Source organism: Styela clava, chromosome 8, assembly GCF_964204865.1.
Source record: "Styela clava chromosome 8, kaStyClav1.hap1.2, whole genome shotgun sequence".
NCBI lineage: Eukaryota > Metazoa > Chordata > Ascidiacea > Stolidobranchia > Styelidae > Styela > Styela clava.
In genome coordinates this window covers 15060828-15067127 of record NC_135257.1, presented here as the reverse complement: position 1 = coordinate 15067127, position 6300 = coordinate 15060828, and positions in this window count along the sequence as shown.

Genomic DNA, 6300 nt, shown 5'->3' with positions numbered 1-6300 from the left:
AAATATTTGCCGGGAATAGAGTATACTTGTCACATGGGATGATTGCGACTGACTTAATAACGATTGTCAAAAATGAAAATTGTTTTAAAATTTTTGAAAATCTAATAATTCGGTAGAATAAATTTTATTTGATTCCACCATTGAGTGAGGATTTTTTTTACCCACATCCAAATCGAAATGAACGATCCCAGCACCCTATTTCCACGCAATATCGGAGTAAATTTATTCGAATATGCTGTTAAATGTTATTATTGTTCACCATACTTTTCTGAATCTCAGTTGTTTTCTTCGTTGTATGTGTGTACCGGTTAGGGTTCAGGTTGTGCGACATCTTGGTGCGCATACTGCTGGAGCACCATTTTTAGGATATAGCCTAATAAAAATTAGTCTAAACGTGTCTCACGATAAATTCTGTTACGTAAAAAATGTAATTTACTCATCGAGCGTAAATTATAAATAAAATTAATTCATCGTCATAACCGCCGTTTGGATGTTTCCCCGGGCATAGACTTCCTTGTTAACTTCGTGACATTGGCCAAGATGCAAAAATAAACGTAACAATGCCCCCTTTCGCATCCGCTCAGACACACTCACTGAGACAAATTTTCAGGCGTGGTCGTGAACATTACCTCATTTTCGTTTCAATTATATTCGTTAGTTTATAGTTGTTTTTCGGAAATTTAAATATTAATCAAATAAGTCAATGAACACTTTGTCTTCCTATAAGTTTCAGTTTGAATACAGTATCAAAAATTAGTGTAGAAATATCTGTGATAGACTAGGCTAAAATTCTTTATCGGTACTTTTAAAAAGCAGATTGTTGAATGGTATGAATTAGAATGATAGTTTTAAACAAATAGCCCATTTTACAGAAAACAACTCGCAAAATCACTCTTGAAATACGCACCGAAAATTATAAAATGGTAAAGTATAGGAAGAATTTTCCGCGGTCAAAGGTCGGGGATAGGTCCATTTAGTGAATCGTCCCGAGCCATATTATTTTACTCCGGCCGTATTTTGCCGACCACTGGGATACACGAACTACCGTACCTTACTGCGAAGACGAGTCCAGCAATCCTTTCGCGTGTGATAATCGACCACGTGATTTAATCCTGCGAATGCACACAGAGTACAGAAGTAAGTGCACGATGCGCCGAGCAAAAACAGGTTTCGTTAAATCGCCCCCATCGACTTTTTCGCCCCCCTCTGTATCGTTTTCGCCCACCGGGTGGCGATATTGCCTTCTTTGGGAATCACTGGCTTAGTCTAAAATAACGTTAATAATTTAGTGTTAGTTAGTGCAAATAGTGTTTTAGAAGCATTTTTATGAGATAAATAATGCCAAACATAAACAAGAGAACAATGCTCAAATATATAGACACGCAGAACAATTACCCAAAAATCATATGCGGTGACTTACCAGTCAGTACCTGTATAAACAAAGCACCACATCACCGCAATCAAACAGACAAAAACACGGTGGTCGCAAATTGGTTGACAAAGATATTATCGAGGTATTGAAAATGCGCAGTTGCGCACCCCCTATTCCCCTTCCTACCTGTAATGCCAGACGCTCCTTCTTTGCAAAACTAACTTATTCGATTTATCACGGTATTATAACAGCAGATACCACAGTCTACAAATATATTCACACCAAGCGAAGCATTTCGACCACAGTCTACAAATATATTCACACCAAGCGAAGCATTTCGACCACAGTCTACAAATATATTCACACCAAGCGAAGCAGTACAGTACCGGTCCCGGTACGGTTCACCGTACCTTTAGCATCACCGCCATTCACCGGTAACCTCCAAAAACTTGCGATTTGCAACGACTTTCAGAATCCGCCGTCACGCCAACGTTCGATGGCACGTGATCAAAAAGAGGAGTGCCTGCATATGTGTCCGCAGAACATTCAGTGACGTCATAGCAAACAAAAACGAATCTCACAGAGCTAACAGAAATATTTAAAATAAATAAAAGTAATAGCCTCCTGAAAAATTTCATCTTTAACCACTAAAAATTTCAAAGCAATTGGTCCAGTGATCAAAGAGAAAAGCGGTTTTTTAATATTTCCACTAGGTGTCCAAAAAGTGTCAAAGAACAAGAGAGCTACGCCCAAATATATGAACACGTCTGTTCGCAGTACAGTACGGTACACCGTACCGTCAAATCACAGTCTACAAATATATTCACACCAAGCGAAGCAGTACAGTTGGACACAAAAAGGCGTCCTATGTCCATAGAACGTTTAGTGACGTCACAACAAACAAAAACAAATTTCACAGAGCTAACAGAAATATTTGAAATAAATAAAAGTAATAGCCTTCTGAAGAAAAATCTCATCTTTAACCACTAAAAATTTCAAAGCAATTGGTACAGTAATCAAAGGGAAAGCGTTTTTTTAATATTTCCACTAGGTGTCCAAAAAGTGTCAAAGAACAACAACAAGAACAACAAAACGATCGTTATGTCCAATAAACGTGTCCAACAAAGCACCACATCACAGCAATCAGACTGACAAAATCACGGCGGTCGCAAATTGGTTGACAACGATATTATCGACGTATTGGAAATGCGCACTCCCTATTCCCCCTCGTTTAAATGTAAAAACGCGAAACCTTCAAAGATGGTTAAAAGAAACACAACTCCCACCTGTCAAGTTTCATCTTTTTATTTCGTATATTTGTATGAATTTTCAAGCTTTTGACAGCTACGAGTTAGTTCAGTGTCACCGCGCTGTGTTACGGTACCAGAACTTCTCTATCTTTAAAAACCTTGGGCTTCTAATTGCATTTCTGACCGTCATATATTTTAAGAACACGGTTATTTCGAACAAAACTCGTCAAATTATAAACAAAGCACCACATCACAGCAATCAAAGAAACAAAAACACGGTGTTCACAAATTGGTTGACAAAGATATTATCGACGTATTGGAAATGCGCACCCCCCTTATTCCCGTCCTACCTGTAATGCCAGACGCTTCTCCTTTGCAAAACTAACTTATTCGATATCGGAATTTTAGTACCGCCCGACATCCAATTTTTTCCATAATGATTGTATTACTTTTTTGATAAGAACTGTACTAAATATGGAAAAATAACACATATCAATCACTAATTTTTCGATGTGCGTCACATCTATGGTATATTGAGATAATTTCAAGTTTTTCATTCTGGCAACGGTCATTGACACCGCCGAAAGATCGTCGCAAATAAACGCTGGAGTTGTGCATGATAGTTTGACAGTGGTTCATTGTGGGTAATAATTAACGATGTTCTGATTGTACGAACTTCATAAAAATTGGTAAGTATCAAGTTAGACAAGAAATACACACGTCCATATAAATTTTATTGGTGTTCGCGCGCGAAAACTGCGACAATGCGTGAATTCAATTCAGTCGTCTTATCAAAAAATCATTACAATGACATTCAATGTGACTCTGTCTTGTTGCTGCATCACGCTTGATAGCTTTACAACGCCAAGATTGGAACATTTTCTAAATGGGCAAAAATAATTGTTTGCACAAATATGTACTTCAAAACATCAAAGTGAATATTTTTGCATGATTTGTGAAATATGATAAAGATTTTCTTTAAGAGGATAAATTCTTACAAAAATCAAACAGTAATGAATTTCTCGAATAGAATATGAATTTTAATTTCTTATTGCATCGCAATATATTCGACTATTTACTGCGGTATTGAACCCCTGCCCTCAGCATCAACTTTCCTTCGTGTTTCCATTTGTCTAATTATAATTAAATCGTAAACGCGTTAAACGAGTAGCTAGCTTTTCAATAAATTTTTAGGGACCTCCAGAAGTATGCGCACCAAGATGGCGCACAACCTGAACATAGTATGTGTGTACCGGTTAGGGTTCAGGTTGTGCGACATCTTGGTGCGCATACTGCTGGAGCACCATTTTTAGGATATAGCCTAATAAAAATTAGTCTAAACGTGTCTCACGATAAATTCTGTTACGTAAAAAATGTAATTTACTCATCGAGCGTAAATTATAAATAAAATTAATTCATCGTCATAACCGCCGTTTGGATGTTTCCCCGGGCATAGACTTCCTTGTTAACTTCGTGACATTGGCCAAGATGCAAAAATAAACGTAACAATGCCCCCTTTCGCATCCGCTCAGACACACTCACTGAGACAAATTTTCAGGCGTGGTCGTGAACATTACCTCATTTTCGTTTCAATTATATTCGTTAGTTTATAGTTGTTTTTCGGAAATTTAAATATTAATCAAATAAGTCAATGAACACTTTGTCTTCCTATAAGTTTCAGTTTGAATACAGTATCAAAAATTAGTGTAGAAATATCTGTGATAGACTAGGCTAAAATTCTTTATCGGTACTTTTAAAAAGCAGATTGTTGAATGGTATGAATTAGAATGATAGTTTTAAACAAATAGCCCATTTTACAGAAAACAACTCGCAAAATCACTCTTGAAATACGCACCGAAAATTATAAAATGGTAAAGTATAGGAAGAATTTTCCGCGGTCAAAGGTCGGGGATAGGTCCATTTAGTGAATCGTCCCGGGCCATATTATTTTACTCCGGCCGTATTTTGCCGACCACTGGGATACACGAACTACCGTACCTTACTGCGAAGACGAGTCCAGCAATCCTTTCGCGTGTGATAATCGACCACGTGATTTAATCCTGCGAATGCACACAGAGTACAGAAGTAAGTGCACGATGCGCCGAGCAAAAACAGGTTTCGTTAAATCGCCCCCATCGACTTTTTCGCCCCCCTCTGTATCGTTTTCGCCCACCGGGTGGCGATATTGCCCTCTTTGGGAATCACTGGCTTAGTCTAAAATAACGTTAATAATTTAGTGTTAGTTAGTGCAAATAGTGTTTTAGAAGCATTTTTATGAGATAAATAATGCCAAACATAAACAAGAGAACAATGCTCAAATATATAGACACGCAGAACAATTACCCAAAAATCATATGCGGTGACTTACCAGTCAGTACCTGTATAAACAAAGCACCACATCACCGCAATCAAACAGACAAAAACACGGTGGTCGCAAATTGGTTGACAAAGATATTATCGAGGTATTGAAAATGCGCAGTTGCGCACCCCCTATTCCCCTTCCTACCTGTAATGCCAGACGCTCCTTCTTTGCAAAACTAACTTATTCGATTTATCACGGTATTATAACAGCAGATACCACAGTCTACAAATATATTCACACCAAGCGAAGCATTTCGACCACAGTCTACAAATATATTCACACCAAGCGAAGCAGTACAGTACCGGTCCCGGTACGGTTCACCGTACCTTTAGCATCACCGCCATTCACCGGTAACCTCCAAAAACTTGCGATTTGCAACGACTTTCAGAATCCGCCGTCACGCCAACGTTCGATGGCACGTGATCAAAAAGAGGAGTGCCTGCATATGTGTCCGCAGAACATTCAGTGACGTCATAGCAAACAAAAACGAATCTCACAGAGCTAACAGAAATATTTAAAATAAATAAAAGTAATAGCCTCCTGAAAAATTTCATCTTTAACCACTAAAAATTTCAAAGCAATTGGTCCAGTGATCAAAGAGAAAAGCGGTTTTTTAATATTTCCACTAGGTGTCCAAAAAGTGTCAAAGAACAAGAGAGCTACGCCCAAATATATGAACACGTCTGTTCGCAGTACAGTACGGTACACCGTACCGTCAAATCACAGTCTACAAATATATTCACACCAAGCGAAGCAGTACAGTTGGACACAAAAAGGCGTCCTATGTCCATAGAACGTTTAGTGACGTCACAACAAACAAAAACAAATTTCACAGAGCTAACAGAAATATTTGAAATAAATAAAAGTAATAGCCTTCTGAAGAAAAATCTCATCTTTAACCACTAAAAATTTCAAAGCAATTGGTACAGTAATCAAAGGGAAAGCGTTTTTTTAATATTTCCACTAGGTGTCCAAAAAGTGTCAAAGAACAACAACAAGAACAACAAAACGATCGTTATGTCCAATAAACGTGTCCAACAAAGCACCACATCACAGCAATCAGACTGACAAAATCACGGCGGTCGCAAATTGGTTGACAACGATATTATCGACGTATTGGAAATGCGCACTCCCTATTCCCCCTCGTTTAAATGTAAAAACGCGAAACCTTCAAAGATGGTTAAAAGAAACACAACTCCCACCTGTCAAGTTTCATCTTTTTATTTCGTATATTTGTATGAATTTTCAAGCTTTTGACAGCTACGAGTTAGTTCAGTGTCACCGCGCTGTGTTACGGTACCAGAACTTCTCTATCT